Source organism: Sphaerodactylus townsendi, linkage group LG06 (assembly GCF_021028975.2).
Source record: "Sphaerodactylus townsendi isolate TG3544 linkage group LG06, MPM_Stown_v2.3, whole genome shotgun sequence".
NCBI classification, from domain to species: Eukaryota; Metazoa; Chordata; class Lepidosauria; order Squamata; family Sphaerodactylidae; genus Sphaerodactylus; species Sphaerodactylus townsendi.
This window is the reverse complement of record NC_059430.1, coordinates 92,177,439-92,199,263: the sequence shown is the minus strand read 5'-3', so window position 1 is coordinate 92,199,263 and position 21,825 is coordinate 92,177,439. Positions and strand designations below refer to the sequence as shown.

The window sequence follows — 21,825 nt, the reverse complement described above, 5'->3', positions numbered from 1 at the left end:
CTGTGGACCCATGCTATGGCTACCTTGAGGCTGGACTACTGTAATGCACTCTATGTGGGTCTGCCCTTAAAGTCAACTTGGAAACTCTGGTTGACACAGAACACTGCATTCCGGCCACTATGAGGAGTGAAGAGGAATGTATATGTCACAACCATTCCACCAATTCTCTATTGGCTACCAATCAAATTACCAGGTTCAATTCAAAGTTCTGGTTATCACCTACAAAGCCCTTAGTGGCCTCAGACCCACATTCCTGTAGGACCACCTCTCCAGCTACGCCCCCTGTGACAGCTTTGCTCATATGAACAAAGCCCTCTGAAGCTGCCACTGCAAATGGGTAAAACTGGCAACTGCTCATTCATGAGCATTCTCTGTCGTGGCTCCAACCTTGTGGAACATATTGCCTGAAGTGGTCGGAACATCCCCGCCCCCGGTACAATTTTGCAGAATGTGCAAAACAAAAATGTTTTTACAAAGGGATTATAGTGGTAATATAATGGAAAAGCACAACAACTTGCTTCTATAAGAGTATAATGTAGTCTATTGCATTGTTGATTGTGCACCTCACTTTTTACTGCAATGTCCTCTCCCTTTGTAACCCACTTTCTTCGTGATGGCATATCATGCTTTAGACTGGTTTTCATTTGCATTGTTCTTCCAGTTCTGCACTCATAGGCCTGCTGCATTGTTTACTGGCAGCCTCTGCTTTTCATATTTTGAAATCCACCCGGAGTCTCAGTGAGAAAGGTGGTCTATAAATGAAGATAACAGTAATAACACTAAAAATGAAATCCCTGCATTTTAAAATGCCAAATTGCATCTATGGAGTTGAAATCTGCATGCAGTGGCATTTACCTAAACATTTCACACCTGTATAGCTTCTGTATTCAATCATAGGACTGTCTAATCTAAGCTCTCCAAGAAGAGATGCAGACAGTTCAAACTTAGGCTAGACTACAATCTGGCCTTTTATCCAGCAGGTTTCCTTTTGAATGCTACTCTCTGAAAGAATGTTTTGACAAAGTAACTTCTGTTATTGTGTGGCTGACAGTGGATTACAATACTGTTTGGATAGGATTGAGAAGTCTCAGATTGTTGGCCGTCAGCAAAAGACAGGATATGCGACATGGTGTTTGCACATGGAAACAATACAACACTGAGTCCAGCCCTAAGACACAGATAAAGCAAAACTGTTCGCTCTGACTTTTATATTTCTGGTACCAGACATAAACATTATGTTCTGACATATTTTGAACTGAGCTTTGAACTGGAGAGAAATAAATGTTACGATGTGAAAACAATTACAGAATTATCAGTTGCCATGTTGATTTGTTCCCCCTAAAATTACTCTACTGACTTCTGATATTTAAAAAAAATCAAATCTCTCACCATGAACAGTGATGGTAATCTTGCAATAACATTTCCCCTGCACTGCCCCATATAAAAATAACTACCTCCAGTTCTGAGTTTTTAAAAAGCAACTACTGTGTTATTTGTTGGCTGAGCAGGAGTCACAGAAATTCAGACTAGAATATTCAGTTCAGTTCTGCCCTAACCCTTATTCAAGTTTTGTCTTTTTCTCAAAAACACCCCCCCCCCATTCAAGTAGACTGAGGTAATTACATTCCAAACTGTTTCTATTTTCAGATACCTCAGTAAAACTATGTCATTGTTTTGACATCGTTTCTCTGATTCTGGATTAGAGTTAGTGAGATGTAGTTTTGTCTATCCTGAGAAACACTCTACAAGGCTGGCATTCTACACAGAGCCCCATTTGATCAGACCAGTGGTACATCTAGTCCAGCATCCTATTTCACAAAGCAGTTTTAAAGAGCACAATCACAGACAACAAACTGGATAATTAATTTATATCTTTAAATTATCAGTTGCCAGTTGACATATTGGGTTTCTGGAAACCCATCCATAGAAGGTCACAGTTCTGATAATCTTCTATATATATAAAAATCTATCAGTGCGTTTTTCTGCTGACAGGTAATCTCCCAAACTACTGGACTGATTGCTTTGAAATTTTCACACAACTTCGCATTCGTGTGCGGCCAGGTTTCCATACTGTTTCCACACCTCCTGTTCTGTACATGTCACAACTGTGCCAGTTATTGTGTACATGCCACACCTGTGACAGTTGGAACCACAGTTCTGTCCGGCAACAGCGCCATCTGCTGGCCGTCAAAGCAACACCCTCTGGTACAAGGGAAACAACCATGCCTTTCTTGAAAACCACTGCCATCTGGAGTGAAAGGGATGGGGCAGGCCATCTGCACATGGCCCACCCACCCTAGCAGAGGAAGGGGAAGGTGAGGATGGGTCCAGGGGTTTGCTGGACCAAACACTCTGAAATTTGAACACAATGTAGCTCATGCCTCCCAGCGTGTTTTACGCTAGATAATTCACCTGCAAGGGAAGGGAGTGAAAGGGACAGGACCAGCCACCTGCACATGGCCCACCCACCCTAGCAGAGGAAGGGGAACGTTAGGGAGGGACCGGCCAGGTTGCCATGCAAGGGAACGGGAGAGAGGAAGGGGAGTGAGGGGCCCCTTGCCCCTCCCCTCCCTTGCTAGCATTGTGAAATGACACCTGTTCGAACCATTCGCTTCCCCTTTTCTTTCTTTTCCACTTCACCAGACTCAGCCACAGCAACGCGTGGCCGGGCCCACTAGTAGAACAATAAGAACAGAACAAAACAGCAGCCTTAAGCCAGCAGTGTTCTCCCCCAGTCTTACAATATGTCCCATACATAGAAACACAGTAATGGTAAGAGCTCACCTGCCTACATGGTAATCTTTCATGACAGGTTAACTCTGATGGCTTCCCCAAAGACTTCTGGCAGTTTGGTGTGAGTGCTAAGAATTCCCCACCTGAGCCCTTCTCACAGAATTTTAATTTCCAAACCAAGGAAATGTCTGTGATCAGTTTAAATCTAAGCCCATCATTCTCACTGTAGCAAAGCAGGATGCCCCACATAGCTGCTGCCAGATAAAAGGGCCAATTTCAGATGAGGTGCTCACCCTTAGCTCATATTCATTATTGTATTTCCCTCAGTTGCTTCCCCATTCACTGTCCATTCAGTGACTTCTCCCTACTTGCAATCTCCCCATGAGAGTTTTGTCAATCATTGAAGCAAACAAGGTAATGATGTGCTTTGCTTACGTAGATGAACATGAAAGGTGGAGAGAAAAGATTCCCCCTTCTCATCCATGTCGCTGGATGTTATACTGGACATCTGAGCCATGAGCTGTAGGCTGGGACAGCAGTCAGCTCTGGAATAGGCTTCACCCAAATCACTGGCTCTCCTCTTCAGCTAGTCGACTTTACTTGCAGTGCTTGTTATCTTTCCCTTTCACTCCCACTATTGACTTCTCTGCCCTTTCAATATTTAAACTCCACATTCTGTGGGGTAGAGACTTCTCTCTTGCTTATGTTAACTGTTAAACTACCAAGAAAGCACTGTACAGTTTGAAAGTAATGATTTGATAAAAAGGCAGGGCTGGCTTCCATTAAACCTCAGAATCCCAGTGAGTAGCTGTGTCCATCTGCTGCAGCAAAAAGAAACATGAGTTTCTTAAAGACCAACAAGAATTTATTCCAGTAGACGTTTTACAGATGAGAGTCTACTAATGTAGATGAACTTCTTCAGGTTGCATCTGAAGAAGTGGGCTTTTGTCCATGAGAGTTTCTGCTGGAAAGAAATCTTCAAGCCACACACAATGGCATGGTTCTAATAGTACAAAGGGGCAAGATGGATCCTAGGACAATTATAGTAGGCTTATCTATAGAACAGACTTAATCTAGTTCTTCCCTCGTTCCAGAAAGCCCTGGGAATTTTAGCAGGGTGAGAGTGGGGGTGGAGAGAAAGATGTCTTGAAAAATCTCAGTACCATCACCAAACTACAATTACCAGGATTCTTTGGAAGAAGTCACATCAGTGAAAATGGAAGTGTAAATATTTACTAAGAAATTTGGTATAAGTTAAACTGAAATTGCAGGACACAGTCAGCCCGTTAATCTTTATTACAGTCACTGACCAGCATAAGGTAAATAAACTAAAAGATAAAACACATTACAGGGTAAAACAGATATGTATCTAAAAGGAATAAAAGCAAAACCTACTGGTAAAAGAAATATGGGGCACAAAAGGTATGGCACACACTATTGAATACGATACCTCAAAATTAAACCATGATTTAATTGCTGCCCTTGGTGACAAACACCATGACTGAAAACTAAAAGACCTGCTGGGGAAATAACTGAGAGGAAAGCTAAACAAAAATCTGCCAAATTACAATAATTTACTGCTAACGTTTTAACTTTTCCATTCTCCAAGACCTGTCAAGTAAGCATAACCTTTCCTTTGCCTAATGAGAGAAAATTAATCAAACTATGCAGAAGTGATATAAGCAGTCGAGGCTAAGCGGGGGACTCTGTTGTTACCACCTTACAGATCCTTTAATGAAATGATGGAACCAGCATGATGAAAACCAAACAGTGGGAATGAAAAAGTAAACATCACAGATAACCTAAACTCGGGACAGTCAATTGGTTCAGTACTGAAGCTCCTTCACATACCACCCTCCTCTGATTCAAATGTCAATCATGTGCCAGCTGAGAACAAGGGTTTACAATCATGGTTTCTACTATCTTGGAAGGAGGGACCTCTGTCTGATGAGCTCTGAGGAACTCAAAGGTTTGCACTCTGTTTTGTAAGATTTTGGTTGGATTTGAACCAAGTTCTAGCTATAGCACTAGCAAGAAAACATCACGCCTCAGGAGAACCCAGCAAAGCAACAGTCTTTAACACCTTGTAAAAACCTAGAACACTGGGAACTCAATGACTAAAGAGGATTTGTCATAGAACCCAAGTTCCTAAGAATCATCAACAAATGTGGGACGCTGCTATTGTTTTAAAGGTTTTAATGTGTTATTTATATTTATTTTGTTGTATACCGTTTGTTTGCCTTCTGGTTTAACTGTACATTGCGCAGAGCACTTCAGGGTTGGGCGGTATATGAAATTTAAGAAATAATAACAATAACAATAATGGTAGTAGTAGTAGTAGTAGTAGTAGTAGTAGTAGTAGTAGTAGTAGTAGTAGTACAAATGGACAAGCTGCTCCCTCTAAATCTTCACTTAGGACTTGTTTAGGGGCATGATTTTTCAGCTTGCTTGTAGTGAATAGCAGTTGCCCTGGGACAAACAGATCCAGTGTATACCATAATGTGCCCTTTCTGGGCATTACAGTGTTAGGAGATCAGTCAGTCTACTGAAATGTTCTGCACATCTTTATGGTTTCTCCTGAGCCTCTTCTACAGGTCAATGCAAATTTATTTATTTATTTATTTGCATTTATTCCCTGCCCTTTACTGCAGTTTCTTTACCATTATCAGTTGGGAACTAGGATGGTCAACAGGCAGACACACTGGTACCAGATTGTCTAATTCTTGTCAGCACACAAAACATCACTGGTCAATATCTTTTCAACATATGCAAGCTCACCCCCTACCCCCCACCCTTCCCAAGACTGCATGCTAAGGATAAATAAGCCCCCATTTAGCAAGAGACTGTTTCACTCTTTTGGTCAGGTTCACATTAGCATGTATAGTCAAGTTACTCACATGAATTGATACAAGCCAGTTCAAATTATTTTAAGCAACACATCAGGGAACAGCAGCTGTCACTGATGACAATAGAGCTAACAATACCATTTAGATAGATATGATTTTCAGGACAATGCAACAATAGTTCAATCCCTAGTTCAAAGAAGTGACACTATTCTTTCTGAACTCATTCTAAGACATTGGCAATATCATGAGGGGCACCAAAAACATTCATTTGCAGCAAAGACAGCCACAAGCCTGAGTTTTACAAGGTGGCAGACTGCAAGGGTGGAAAACAATACTAGGAAAGAACAATTGTAGAGTTGTGTCCAGTTGTTTCCAAACATATCATTTGTGCTTGCTTGAAGGCAGTCTTTTGGGTAAACGACTGAGACAGGTTAGACTGCAGTAACTCCACACAAGATTGCAGTGAAGTGAGCCAGAGAGCAGGAGAAGCAAAGAGCAGCAGAAGTTTTAATAACTTCTATCACTGATTTTCACCTGTCACACATACTATTATCTAAACATTGACCAAACAGATACTATTATCTAAACATTGATCCAAACAGATCCAAAAGAAGCACAAGTTTCTGCATCTTCCATGCCCTCCACTCTGCTCTGGATGAGATTCTGATATGGTGACTACAAATTTTCTGTGGCTGAGGTTTACAATTTAAGCTGAAGCGTTATTTATTTCTTTTTAGAAATTTATACTGTATTTTCCAGAACTCAACATAGTTCAGAAACAAACAGCCAAACACAATACATGACAGTAAAAAAACCTCTAAATAAAAATAATAGCAACTGTAGAATTAACTAAGACTCCAAGATTCTAAGACTTTAACCACAAGTCCTGAAGAAGAAGACTTTATTTACAGTCAATGACCAAATATATTACAAATCTCCAAAATATCTACAACAAAACAAGAATGCAGATCTCTCTCTCGTATTCCAGCACTATCCATCTATATATCACTATACTTTGTAGAAACACCAAACAGCACAAAATTACTAGACAAAACAGAAATATCTAAGGGGGATGCCATATTCAGATCATTTTTTCTTTTTCATAACGAATAGATGGAATTTTGCTACCCATTTAGTAGTATTCTCCTTCTTATCTTGTATTAATCACAAGTCAGCAAAAAGCCAAAAGGAAGAGGAACATCTTCATATCTCTCTTGAAAGGAAAGAAGAGTTTTTGGCATATCTTTTGGAAAAAGATTCCAAAAATTCAGTGCAGAGAACCCTGGAGCTCATGGGCTGCATCCATAAATATTGAGCTATCTTTGTACTCTCAGCAATCATTTGCAACTGGATTGTCTTGTCTACACAGGATGATCCAGCTGGGAATTGTGGCAATTCTACATGGAAAAATAATATAACATTCAACTATGTGTAAATGCAGCCTCACCCTTGCTGATTTTACCTGGCAGAAAGCCAGTGACAGGTGGGCTCATACTGAGGAGCAATAGTCTGGAAGTATCTATGTCCCAGGCCATGAAGGACATCAAAAGTTTAAAATCAGCACCTTGAATTTTGCTTGTTAAACAAGGGGCTGGCACTCTTGTTGGAGAACAGGATGGAAATATATATACAATTCAAAAAATATATATGGAAATACACACACACACACACACACACACACACACACACACTCCTCCTCTCAAGGATAATGAAAGAAGGCTGTTAATAGAAACTAAGCTATCCAAGCCACACTGGCCATACGCGAGAAATCAAGGCCCCATTGTTATATTCTGCAGGGTTTCTTGAATTCCAAAATTCAATTGTTCTCTGTTGCATGGGGGTGGGGTGGCGAATTGCGTGATAAAGATCATGGAATGACAACATAAGTGGCATATTTGAACTATGTAAAACAATGTTGAAAGGATATACTAGCAAGGCAGTTGAAATCCTGACATTAACAGTTGCTCTAGGAACTGTATATTCTATGAATTACTATCTACTGGGCTTAATGCTGATATATTTAACTGTTTATTTTTTTCCTGCTTTTATGCAGCATAAAAGCTATACAGCTGCAAAAGCCCTGAGTTGCAGCAATAAAAGCAGAGCTCAGGATGAAGAACCAAGTGTAAAACCAGTTATCTTGAAGGAACTGTTTAATAAGGCATATGTGAGGAAAGCCCTTTCCCCTCCCTCTCTTGCATAGGACTTGGGAGTTCCCTGAATTTTTAGGTGGGTGGCCAAGCTAGTAGAGCTGCAGATGGCACTCAGCGTAGACCTGGGCAGTGAGTATGGGAGATGCTACATCCACTGGCATCTGCCACAGACTGGGTCTAAGGCTAGCAGTCCTTCCTGTTTTGCTTGGTTTACTCCACTCAGCCAAACTATCTTAGAACTTTTCTAAAAATCCAACAGAGATGGTACTCTCCTGACCTCCTTGGACAGACTGTCCACAAAGCTGGAACTAGCATATTCAGCAAAAGGTTCTCCTGTTGAAGGTAATGTATTCAAGAAGGGTCAGAACAGAAATCAGGAAAACATAGCTCAGCCTAAAAAGAAGTATAGTCTGAAGATGCCAGCCACAGATGCAGACAAAACATTAGGAGAAAATACTACTGGAACACAGCCATACAACCTGGAAAACCCACAACATCCCAGAAGTATTATTGTTGGTTTCTCATCATACAGAAACAGGCTTTCTCTCTCACGAAAACATATCTGGAAAATCAGTTCAAGGCCGAACAGATGCTGTTTTCACAAGTGTCCTGCTCCATCCCATCTTATGCTGTGAGAAAACATTCAACAGATCTGTATTTCAGACAAGTGCATAATATCACACGCACTTCACAAGGCACAACTCAAAAGTTCTACAGGCAAAACACCACAGAGAACTGAACAATCATATGTTTATTTAGTTGGCAAACAGGCTGATAACAGACAACACAGCATAAACAGAAAGCTTTTATCATGGTCACATTAAAAGGGCATCTAGATCCTGGCTCACCAAGAAGGTCATTACAAATGCTGTGCAGAAACAATTGCCATATTGTTTTGTGATCAACTCTTGGAGAGAAGAAGGAAGCAAGGCAAGACATGGCCAGTTTGCATTCCTAAAGAATACACTCAAGAACCTCTTTTTTCACATCACAATCTCCATTTTACTTCTAGATTGAGTTTTAAAACAAAAAATGGACTTGCAAATGTATATGATGTCAGACACAGAACAAAGTAATTTATTTTTAACAGGATAGAAGCATGAGGAAGAAAAGTGAACAGCAGTCATTGCCGTTTTCCTCAGAGAGCTTCCTAAGCATGTTTTTTTTGGAAAGGATTGGATATATCCTGTTCTATTTCTCTTCTAATTCCAGTATGTCCCAGTTCATAGATCTTCATGTGGAGCAGTAAGTGCAATGTGCACCAGTATGTATGTGGACCATGACAATGTGCATGTTCTTCGAATGAATGATTGGTAGAATGCATAAATGCCAAGCATTGAAGAAAAACTGCCAAGCGTCCAACCGGCAGTCCTAGAAAGGCTCAAATCCTATGTAAGAGAGGGGATTTGGGTTTTTAAGTGAAGTGGAGAGGAGATACAGTCTCTTTTCTATCTAATTTCTGGAGTGGAAAGAAGTTTGCCCTGGGGACAGTCTAATTCCAGAGTCTCTGGTGTATTTAGTCCACTGATTTAGACAAGGACAGAGTGAACCACCTTGTTCTAAAAAGGAACATTAATTTATCACAGTTGTCATCTTACACCGCACAGCAAGGACATCAGAAACACCAGAATTAAAAAATGCTGGGGGCTCCATTGGATGGATCGGGTGTGTTGTATGACCACATAACCAGAAAAAACCATTGGTGGAGAAACCAACATTACTGTGGAAGATTCTCCTCTTGATAGGAGGTAATGTGGTATGTAAAAAATACGAGCAATTGAGGTGTTAAAATACTATTACTACATTTATTATCTTTTAAAAATTCTGAGTTCCAATAGATTAGGTTGCAGGACCAGATGCCATAAACTTGCCTTTAACAGACATGCACATTTTCTACAGATCAGAAGGGGTGGATTTAAACTGGAAGGGAAGTGCTAGTGAGTTAATTACTGAGTGCAGTTGCTTTCAACTGGTCACCCTCATTCACAAAATGGGAACAATTAGTGTGACTGGAGTGGATGGATGAACTGGAAGCTCACCCACCCGCTCAAGGTTGACTCTGAGACAACACTGATGGCCTATACCCCAGGACACAAGTTATTGGGTGAATATGAGGTGAGGGCAACAGGCTATTAAACATGCATGTGACTCAAGGATGCACCATCCACTGAAGCTTCCTTCATTAGAAAAAGACGAATTTGAATCAGTAAATTAAGGTTCAGGAGTTCCAACACCTCCTCAGTACTCCAAAATCCCTGACAAGATGCTGCACTGACTTACTCAGTTCTAAACTTCTAAAATGCAAATTGAACTCTGAACATGAAGAACAATTCAGCAAATGGCATTTATTTTTTCCTCAGCAAAAGTGCAATTATGCTGTAAAAAGCAAGTGGAGTCAACTAAAGCTATCAAAACTCTTGGTCCAAGTTGTATTTCTGCTTTTTATGTACACTTGGGACATTTATAGGGAAGCTGGATGCTGGATTTTCAATTTTCAGCCTACTGCAGAGATTGCTGATTCAGCACTGCTATCCAGCTCCTTTTCACATACACAGGCAGGGAATGCTCAAGTGTTTCACCCTTCTCTTCTGGGTCACTGTCTCAAATTTCTGAAGTCCTTGGTTTGCTTAGACTGAACTCAGCATACCTACAATTATGACCATACTTATTGTTGCTTTTAACTCCTCACTTTCCAAAAACCACTAAATGAAAAATACTCTCTCAGAGAGCCACAAAAATCCTAAACTGTAAGTGCAAATTTGCTGATTAATGTATGACCATCCAAACCAGTGGGCATTCACACATATTATTTCTTCTGGGAACCTTTGGCACATCAAGATTTTTCTGATAAACTCTTCAGTGCCTACTACAGAATCCCTGTTCATTGTAGAGGATTCTTAGGAATGTCCTGAGATCTTCACTAGGGTTCTCATCATCCTATATTACCTAAAACATACACCATACTCTCTTCAGGATGCACAGTGCAGAGGAAGAACAGAGATGGGCAAAGTGTTCTTCAGTGAAGCTTGCCTCACTAAGAAAGCCAGGGGTTTTCTCCACAGTATTATTTATATCCCACCTTTCTTCATGATTCAAAGCAGTTTTCAAAACTGCCTTTGAAAGCCACTGATCTAAACGAATTACTATTTCCATATGTTTAATTTATATAATATGTCTGAACATGACCTCAGGGTGCAGATCAAAAAATCCACACCATGAGATCACGTGGGGGTTGGGATGATGTTCCTTAAAACATCTGAAAAACTGTTGAACTAAAACAAAACAATAAAATTACTGTCTGCACATGCTCAGATAATATTGAGAGGGGAAAGATCAGGTGGCATTTTGTGCAATCCTCAGAGCAAACCAAAATGGTGCCTGACAATAAGAGGGGAAGGAACAGAGAGAGAAGGAGTAAAGAACCCATGGGATCTGTATGAGGGGGGGGGGGGATGACGAAGGCTGAAGTGATTGTGGCTAGAGGCAGGAGGGAAGAAAGATCAAGTTGGTGGGCTTGGGGTGAGAAATCAGGAGGGTGGGTGATGTGGAAAGAGCACAAAGATGGAGGAAATAGGATTCAAGGGAGGGCCAGTGGACAGGAAGTGTAGGCTTTCCCCTCCCACTATGACAAAGCAAAAGGAGAGAAAACAAGAGATAGAATGGGACTTGCTCTCCCAGATGACTTCCCTTGGATTTCAAGGCTAGCCTCAAGGGTCAAAGAGGAATTGCCGAGTCTACTCCAGCCACTGATGCACCCTAACTCCTGAGGATGGTTGCAAAAATGGAAACAATCTGTCATTTGAAACTACTTTCAGAGAACAGAAAGTGGTAGTGGTGCTTTCTCCTCCCAAAGGACAGCTGGAAAAAATGGGAACTGTTGATCTCAGCAGCCGCACTCCCAAAATCTCAAAGATGGCTCAAAGCACCTCACCTTTTAACAGCCACTTTTAACCAGCCTAAAACCAATCAATATGGGGTTGGTGGCCCTCGCTACCAACTCACCCACCAGACTCATGAGGGGAAAAGAGGGAAATGTCTGGATATAAATGGCTTCAAACTGGTTCAGGATGTTCCTGTGTTCAAGAGAATTCCTTCAAACCCCATCATGAGATTTCCAATAACCATGCCCGGTGCAACTCTAATTTCAGGCCTTGCATCCTTGGACCAGAGGCAAAACACTTACTGCATCTTACATTAATTACTTCAACATATGAATTTTCATTATCCAGCTCAATATTCAATTTTGCCAGTGATACTGCAGATCATAATTTTGAATTATTAACTGGCCGCATTTGCTGCAGTGGCTGGAATGTTATGTTAAGACATGGCAAATCCTTGCTCAGTTTGAAGTTTATTAGATAGGGTAGGAATATCATCCACCTTACAAACCTACAGAACGAAAATTCACAAACTTGAGTGCTAGCGGGGAAACCATCCTCCAAGAACAAGCTGGCTATTACCTTTTAAGCAAAACAACCTAGGACAGGGGTGGCCAACCTATAGCACCCCAAATGTTCATGGACTACAATTCCCATCAGCCCCTGCCAGCATGGCCAATTGGCCATGTTGGAAGGCTGATCGGAATTGTAGTCCATGAACATCTGGAGTGCCATAGGTTGGCCACCCCTGACATAGGACAACGTTGGTTTTAAAAAAATAATCAAATAAAGGCAATAACTATACTTCTTTCATGTACTTAGATTTACACTCCACCTTATCCTAATGGAATAGAACAGGTAACCCAATAGGATATAAACAGGGCACTAAATTATACAGGACAAAGAAGAATAAAGACTGATATCAAAGTGAGGAACAATGTCAGCTGCAAGTTTGAAACATGCTGAAGGAAGACGACGACTCCTTGGCCAAGTCAGCAGCTTCTCATTAAAAAGAAGGTAGTATGAATGGGGTGGGGGTGAGGGGAGAGAAATATAGAACAGCTTCTTGAAAATGTTTTTCTGAAGAATTTCCCTTTTCCTTTGGTGGTTCTTCCTCTTCCATTGCTCCCACTTTCTTGGTAATTGGTTGTTTGTGAAATGTTACATGTTTAGGATAATAAGTGGAAGCTTTCTGTTTTTCTGTGGATACTATATAAATATATTGATGTAGAAAAACAGCACTTTTGGTAATTTAAAATGTTCCAATGTAAACTGTGCTATCTCGGTAAATCGTTCAAATATCCAGCACCTTTAAAAGATTTAAGAGGAAATGCTGTTCCTGGAATTTACAGCTCCCTCCATAGCAACATACACAGCAGTAGCTAAGACTTGTTCAACACTGCTGGAGAGTTAGCTCACAGTGACCTCCAGTTTAACTTTTCCTGGCAAAAATGACTACCTGGAGTAGAGGAGAGCCAACTACTCCATCAGCTGCCAGATACAGCCCAAAATGTAGCTGATTGTTGCCATTATAAATCTTTGCTATTTATTGACTAGAGGTCAAACTATTTACATTTTTATGAGCTAAAGAGTCTGACTATGTTGCCATGGACACTGTGCTATGCTTACAGCATTTTCTTCTTCCAGCTCTTAATAGCCACCCATGGCCAATAAGGAAGCAGAACTTTTCCTCTTGGTCTTCCATTAAGTAGACAATGAAACTACAAAAACATCTAACAGTGGACGTGTCACACGCTACTGGAACACATGGCTGTACACCCTCATTTTAATTTAATATTTGCCCAAGAACAATAACTGAACTAGGGCTTGTTCAGAACAGGCCCACGTAGGTCCTTTGGGGAAAATGTTGGCCAAGCTATATATACTGGCCAATAGGGTATCAGGGTGCCAAAAACAGCTGGTGTCAGTACTTTTTAAAAGGAACACTCATCTCCAGCTCCAAACTTGATTGTTTTGAGAGAAGAAAGGATTTCCTGCTAATGTAGAGAAATGCAGGCTGCTCAAGACAGGAGTACCAGGATCACAGACAAGAATCCTCCTGAGTCAGGGCCAGACTCATTAGGCTCAGAAGGTAATAATCATAGAGCCACATTGGGTTTAGAAAAGAAATTATTTCAAATAAAGACAATTACTGTACTTCTTTCATTGTGCTTAGATTTTATTTATTTATTTATTTATTTATTTATTTATCTATCTATCTATCTATCTATTTATTTATTTAGAGTTTTTTTATACCGCCCTACCCGCAGAGAGCTCAGGGCGGTGTGCCCATCTTTAGAGCCCATCTTATCCTAATGCCGTGGTGGCGAACCTTTGGCACTCCAGATGTTATGGACTACAATTCCGATCAGCCTTCCAACATGGCCAATTGGCCATGCTGGCTGATGGGAATTGTAGTCCATAACATCTGGAGTGCCAAAGGTTCACCACCACTGTCCTAATGGAATAGAACAGGTAACCCCAACACAATATAAACAGGGCACTAAATTATACAGGACAAAGGAGAATAAAGACTGATATCAAAGAAAAGAATTAAGGTCAGCTGCTAGTTTGAAACATGCTGAAGGAAGAAGACTCCTCATTGGCCAAGTCAGCAGTTTCTCGTTAAAAAGAAGGCAGCATTCTTTCCCCCCTATCTTTAGGCTCTGGTGCCAACCACATTGGAGCTAGCAACTCAAACCCAGTGATTCTGCTGTCATCCACGTCTGTGTTAGCCATTTTGCACCTGGTGCCATCACCACCAATGTCTGGGCCAGCCATACCAATCCTGGGTCACCACTACAGTTAGGGCTGAGTCAGCCTCAAATTACTGCTGGGTATCCTGTTGATGGCACAGTATGAGAAGGTGCGGGGAGGAAGTGTCAATATGGGGGTTCAGCTCTGTTGGCAAGGACACCCCTTGGCAAACTGTCCCTGCTGCAGCCTCTCAGCACTGAGTGATGACATCATTGGCCAGTGTCAGGGAGGCAGCAGCAGCCCTAGACAACATTAAACAATCCTCTCTAATTCAGTCTGCAGTCTGCAACCCCTGACTGACATCCCAGGGCAAGGTGGGGCCAATACTGGGGAAAGTGGACACCTTTCCCTCAGAACATGGGATTGGTCCAACAAGGACCAAGGCGGTGGGGCCAAGGATGCTTGGAGGGAATAAAAGAGGGCCCCACAATCAGGCTGGAGAAGAGTCACAGGAGATGTCAAGCATGCAGCTAAGATCTGAGTGTTCCTGAGGGGCAACGAAAGGACCTGGGTGCTGCAATCCTTGGCTTCCCATCCCAATATGTGAAGCCTAGGGAAGAATAGTGTGGTAAAACAGGATGGCAGGAGAGCGGTGCTGGCGGAGGACAGGCACCACACATGCACCTAACCTATGAAACCTCCCACCAGTTGCCAGCACTCAGTTGGCAACCCTAGTTCTGAGATAGAGTAATCTGGACTTTAATTTATTTTGGGGGAAATTGTTCCTTAATTGCATACTCCCATTACTAGGAACCAAGAAGGCATTAGAAAACTGGATTAATGCCTTCACAGTGATACTGACAAAACGTGGCTATTTTATCATTTAGCATTTCAGGTTCCCATCTCACACAGATCTAAAAAAAAAAAAATACCCAGACAATCAAAAAAAAATACCCAGACAATTTTACTAAAGAATTTCAGCTGTTTATTGGATTCACAGCCTTCTCAAGAATGGAGAGAAAAGCTAAAAAAGCAAATTTATTTTGTTGCAACATGTCATTACTGAATCCCAGACTGTTTCCCAAATGCTGAAACTTTCCTGTGACTATATTTTAATTTAATTTCGAAAACTATTTCACTGCTCTGACTGTCTTGAGCACTATTATTTTGATATGAGGAAGGATTTAAGGTTACAAAACTTTTGACAACTCCCTCTGCAAGCATGGTCTCCTTTAAGGCAGTACTTAAAAAACCTGTAAAGAGCTGCTTCTTGTATATTGAAAAACAATATGTAAAAATAATAGTAAGAGTGTTCAGACATGCAAACTCTGAGCAATCACAGCTATACCTCCTCCTCGCAAAGTATCTGCAAAGCTAGCAAACTACAGAACTAGCAAACCACAGATGCAAGAACTAGAGATATTTTAGTAAATAATTTTAAGGATTCTTAAGCAATGCCTGCAGGAAACTATATCACAGTCATCATTACCCTGGCTGGAGACCCACTTATTTCTGTCTCCCTCTCCTTTTCTTCAATTTACATTTTTAGAGTTAAGTTCACCATTCTCCCTACTTCTTTTGCACTTTGCCATCTCATTTATAAGCAAGAAAAGCACTGTACCTTCATTTCTGAATTCCATGTTCCTTTCCTTCCATCATTTTACAACATACTTTATCAGCCTTTCCCTAATTTGAACAAACACTTTGAGATTTATTTGTGGCTGGATGAAAGTTGAAATTTTCCAAATGTTATTTGGATTCAAGTACTTTCTGTTCTTATACCACAATAACTGCTCAAGTATTCCACTTCTGTGTTGAAGGAGGGTTGTTCCAGTTTTTCGGGATGGGCAGATTCTATCCAAGCTTCTCTTCCAAGTATCAAATGGAGTTTTGAAATCACAATATGCTCAAAACACAGACACACACAGCCCAGCCCACCACCACCAAGCTTCCAGGAAAGCAGCAGCATATCCTGCCTCACCTCTGCTACAAAGAGCTCTGACTTTATTATTAAGCCGTGTTTTTCCATCCCTGGTACATGTTCCTGGAATGCCTTCAAACAGAAGAGCTGCTCGCTGAAAGAACTGGTGGAAGCATGCCCATTTATGAAAAGAGTTAGTCATGCTTTTGCAGATTAAAATTGTACGCTACCATCATGTATAAAAAATATTAAAATCTTTACAAGGAAAACTTGCAGTCATTTCCACCACAGTAATATGCTTCCTGAAATGCCAGCAGCATTTGAATGTAAAAACTTAGTGAGGTCAGACAAAGGTTCGCTAGAGACGTTTGCTGACTTCTGATTACATGGTTTATAAAATGCTGTTTGAAGTCCAGCAGAATTAATTTTGCAACAGCTAAGTCCTAGAGCGAAATGTCTGCAGTCCCTGCTCTTGATGTTTAAAAATAATGTGGTACAAGATGTTACACCACCTTTCCTCTAATGTATGACCCTCTTGCCCACCCATTTCATTGCATAAGCCCTAACAATATGTCAGGAGGGGAAGATGAGGGGGTGTGGGCGGGGCTGTTGTTTTTTAAAACAAAACAATGAGGGTAGAGGATTTTTTTTAAAAAAAATCTTCATTGACTGGCTTTCCCCCCACAGTTATGCTCAGAGCTATTGTATTAGATCAAGGACCCCCAGATCCATTAGCAAGGCATGGTTGCCACATAATGTTTCCAGTAAATAAGAACTTACCTGTGGCATCAAATCACACAACAGACCCTTCTCTGGATTGTATGACATCAGACTGCAGGGAGGAGATTGTATGATTGAGTGTCTCCCTCCTGCCACTCATTCTTGCAGATAGAGATTTGGTACACTAAAACTCTTTCCCCTTTCCAGCCAGTTTAATGGTAGGGATGGTGTTCCCAAAGAGTCATGAGTTCCCATTTAGTCATGAACAATCCAAGGAAAAGGGCAGAATTTGCAGGCCAGCTATTATACTTGTCCCCTGGAGAGGTAAAGAAACATCCTATTCCACAACAAGATGGTGAGAATCCAAATACCCCCAGTACCCAAATACTAGTTGTATCAATGTCATAGTTCCAAGAAAAAGCAATGCTCCTGAGAATACACAACACTTTTCTGACTTCTCAATGAGTTTATTCCAAGTTTATTGTAACTGACCATTTTTCCCCTGAAAAGAAGAACTGGATGAATACCAAGAAAAAAGGAACACCACTTATTCAGCTGGTGCTAGTATGTATTACTTTTAAAAATAATCTGTGTCTTGCTTCCATACACTGACAGGCATTTTTAGTCATTACTTTCATCATTAGTGGTCCTCTAAACCATCTTCTTGCCCAGTTCCTATCTGTTTCATATTATTATTATTATTATTATTATTATTATTATTATTATTATTATTATTATTATTATTATTATTATTATTATTATTATTATTATTATTGGGTTTATAAACCGCCCTCCCCCGAAGGGCTCAGGGCGGTGAACAATACATAATACAGCACAATAATAGGTTAAAAATTCAGTAATAAATGAAATACGGCTCTAATAAAATAAACCCAGTGTAGTAATGCACTGCTGACCCAGCAGCACCGTGGTAGAACGCTAATGGCCAACGATTCCATGGCTTGCTGGTCGCGACCGCGACTCTCACTCCTCATCCCCCCCATGAGTCACGGTCATGAATCAACCAGGTTTGCCTAATCACCGGGCTTAGGACAATGGTCTTGCCCCCAGGTGAGGATTAGCTCAGACGCTTACGCTTCCTCTCCGCGACGTAGCCAGATGAGATCATGTATCACATGATGATCTCTCCTGATCTTCCCGGGCTCTCCGAACTCCCTCGGTCCTCCTCCACGCTTCCCCTAATAGGGATAACAACAATAAAAGGTGCCAGGAACCGCAGGACGAGAGACTCGCTTAGGAACAATGGACTCCTCCTCGGGTCTCCTCGCTTCGCTGGCGACATCTCCACCAGCATGCCATTCTCCGTCTGCCTTCGTTCTTTACGCCGACCGCGGGTTCGACTACAAAGCTGGTACGAAAACTCCGGGAATCCTCGAACCTCCACCCTGCTCAATCGCCGCTTGGGAAGGGCCGCGGGAGCATACAGGTCCGGCTGGATCGGGGCGATCCAGGGACCACCGCTTGCGTGATCGCTTCGTCCCCTCTGGATCGGGCGATCCAGAGACACACGCCCTAGGACACTTCCCTTCGTCCGGACGGAACACTCAGGAGTATGGGAGCTTGCAAAGCAGGGCTTGCGACAAGCACGCTGACTTAACTGAAGAACTGGCTAATCTAAATGCGCAGTGGGTCCCCGGGTGAAAGTTATAGCGCTGAGCCAAGCTAAATTGGTTGAGGAGATTGAAGCCCAGTGCGTCCATGGTGGCCCAGAGTGGGGACATTGAATCTTAAGGACATGGGAAAACATCGGGCGCACTTCTTCGGCGACAGTATCTTCGTATACCCATGTCGCTGCTACTGACGTGAGACAATGTTTTGTCGCCATCAGCCTGCAGACTCACGCCCCTTGCTGTAGGCCGCCTCCTTTCTCGACCTTTCACCTTCAATTTCCCAACCTGAATTTCTCTCTATCCACTAAATTGGACGCTTCGTCCTCCTTTCTGCCCCTTCGGCCTCCTTCACCTAATTCAAACTTCCTGCGCTGCCTCGGCTGCCTCTCCCCCCCCTGCTCCGCCTTCATTTTCTCCGGCCACTTGCACCTCCGCTTCAGCGCTTAATCGTAATGGCGCTGGTTTCAAAACTCTCGCAGGAACGTGATAGGCCACGATCTGCAGAAGAAAGAAACTCCTGACGGAAGACGCCGGCCGAGATTCTTGCATTGTGCCCCCGCCCACTTCACAGGATACCGAGGGGAGGGTGGCGCCATTCAAGCGTGGTTGTCGAAAATACCGCCTTTAAGCCATATAACATCCTTCACTGAGCTCCGCGAAAGCGCGCGACGGGAGTCACCAGCCCCTATGTGAGAGGTATGCTAGAGGCGGTCGCGAGGAATCTACTTAATCGGTTCCGACGCACTGGAAGACCACCTCCGCGATGCCCTGAGCCCTGCACACCCAGATTCGAGAGCGAAGTTCCGCCAGCAATGCTTTAGCAGGGCAGCCGCCCGGCGCCTTGGCTCTACAGCCAGCCAGCTTTACGGGCTTTGATGCCTTCCAGTAACCCCAACAATCAGATCGCTCTGCCGTGGCTGGGCCAATTCCCTACGGTCGCTTTCTGAATGCGCCTTACAAGGCTGCTTTTGAAAGTCCCCAATGCCGACAGCCAACCCAAAGTTTTTTCTAGCACCCGCAGAAGCCTCCCAAGAGCTCGCTAGTGCTGAGTTTGTGAACAGGCTCCAGGAGGCCCTCCTCAAGAGGCAGGGTTGACAACGAGGGAGGCCCAGGGCTAACCTCCTTAAGCTTTGCCAAGGAGAACGCCTCGCTGGAGTGCGCCGCAGTTTATCACAGGCCTAGGAAGGAACCCCGAAGCTGGCCGACATGCTCAAAGCTTGCCAGGATATCGGGTCTTCGCCCATCAAGCCAGCCTTCTAGTCATCGCTTCTCCGCTGCCATGAGGCAGCCCCGAGACGAAGTGTTTCACCATGCAAGCCAGACATTTCTCTCCCGAGGAATTGTAGGCTGCCTCGCTGGGGCCTACAACCTGACGGAGGAGGGTTCTCCCAGAGGGCTAAGACCCCAGGAAAGTCTAGGGCCGGCGCTTCTAATGCTCGCTGGGGAGGCTCAAGGCTCGGCATCTCCCCAGCCCAACCAAGATCCGCACTCCTCAAACCCTTTCTCCCCCCGAGCTCCCCATGAGATCTTCGCTGCTCCAGCTCTGTATAGTGATCCCATCCCCACGGAGACCCTCATTAGGCTGGTCTTGCCAAAGCTTCCGGCCGCTGAACAGGGGTTGTTCATCATCCCAGGGGTCATCGTAATCTCATGCACCAGGGGAGCCATCCACATCCAAGTATGGACAACATCCTGCAGAAACTGCCAAGTTCAATGGAACACCCTGCCCTATGCTCTCACTTGAGTCTAATCTAGTTCAGCTAATCTAAATCCGCTGCTCTCGCTCCCCTCTACGTCTATACTCTGCCTCTTGCTAGCCTCCCTTCTACTTCCAAAGTCACCATGCTCCGCCAGTGCCCCAGAATGGCACGATTTCAAAAATTCTGCAGAGTCCACAGTCACTGAATTGCAGAAAGGAATGCTGACGGAAGAGGATCGCCGCTTTTGAGCCTTCCTCAGAATGCCCTATAGCCAATCTACCGCACAATGAGGCATGGAAAGGGTGAGAAGCTGGCACAATGGCCTTTAAGCCAAAAGTCCTTCAGAAGAAGAAGCCCCCTTGGCCCCTCTCCAGCTGTAAGGTTCAAACCAGATCTCATAGCCTCTGAGCCTGTGCAAAGCCTCTAAGCCAAAGCTCCCAGTGGCAGCAAAATCGCCAGCACCTCAGAGAGCAACTCAAATCAGAGTTGCAATCCTCCTCGTTACTTTATATGTGCCTGTATGCCTATGTATGTTCTGTATGTCTGCCCCTTCAAGAGACCCCAGTTTCTCTCATAGGGGATTTTCCATTGCTTCTAAGCTATGCCTTGTGCTTCAATTAAAGCTCCTTCTGATTATGTGTGCTAATGCCTTGAAAGGCTTTACCATTACAGCATCTCGGGCCTTTAAACGGGACACAGCTCGTAAGGCATTCTCAGATACCGAAGGGGACCTGCTTCAAGCCCATCTTAGTTTAAACCTTCAAAACTTTTCTTCAAACCTCTCCCTTGAGAACCTTTTCCGTCCATCTGATTTACACTGCCACATTATGCATGCAAGTTTCATATGAAGCAAAATCATTTTCATGCTCCCACACATTCTCTGCCGAGGGCTCCCTGGTCACAGTGCCAAGGGGGTCTCTCAGCCAATACCTATCTTACACAGCCTGCTGTGAAGGTAGAAGCGAGCTCAAACCGGCCAAAGTCTCACGGGAGGGGAAGGTAGAGCTGACTTCCAAAGCCCCCCCCCCCCCCCCTGCCTCCTTTCTGCACACCCTCCTCTTTCTAATGGGCTGACGCACTCCCCACCTCTAGATCTAGGATCTGATAAAGCGGTTTTGCAAACCCTTCAATTTGCTCCTGTGATCAAACCTCAAGCCCAGAACTTCTTTTCAGCATCTTCTCTATATCTTTCCTATAGACACTATATTATATGACTATAATTGTAATTGTCTGCTGCTTTTAAAAAACCTACACCTAGACGCAGATTGGGATTGTTTTACAAACATCCGACCTGATATGACCTCTCCCTTTCTCCTAAGCCTTTCTCGGCAATTCCCTGCCTTTGTATCTCTAACGCCTTTGAATGCTGCGGTAAGTGATCGCGGTCGAATGGGCCAACTGGGCGCTTCAACGGTGCTTCGGCCAAAACAACGAAAAGGGGAGAAGTTCCCCTATTGACCCAATCAAGGTCTCATCCAGACCATATCCAAAGTACTCTTCTATTCTCATCGTACTGCCTGCCCCCCCCCCACTCTCAGGGCTCGGGAGC

At 43.1% G+C, this 21,825-nt stretch overlaps 1 protein-coding gene across 3 annotated transcripts in view; it reads right to left on the bottom strand.

The window, feature by feature from the left end:
- The window catches only part of RASSF8 (Ras association domain family member 8), a 116,442-nt gene that overhangs the window by 49,387 nt on the left and 45,230 nt on the right, over window positions 1-21,825 (bottom strand). Inside the window, exon 1 of one of the 3 annotated variants that reach the window (XM_048499957.1) lies at window positions 15,929-16,123. The exons of the other annotated variants lie outside the window; for them this stretch is intronic. The gene's annotated coding sequence lies outside the window, so the exon portion shown is untranslated. Of the gene's footprint in view, window positions 1-15,928; window positions 16,124-21,825 lie in introns of those variants that run through there. 3 annotated transcript variants of the gene reach the window in all.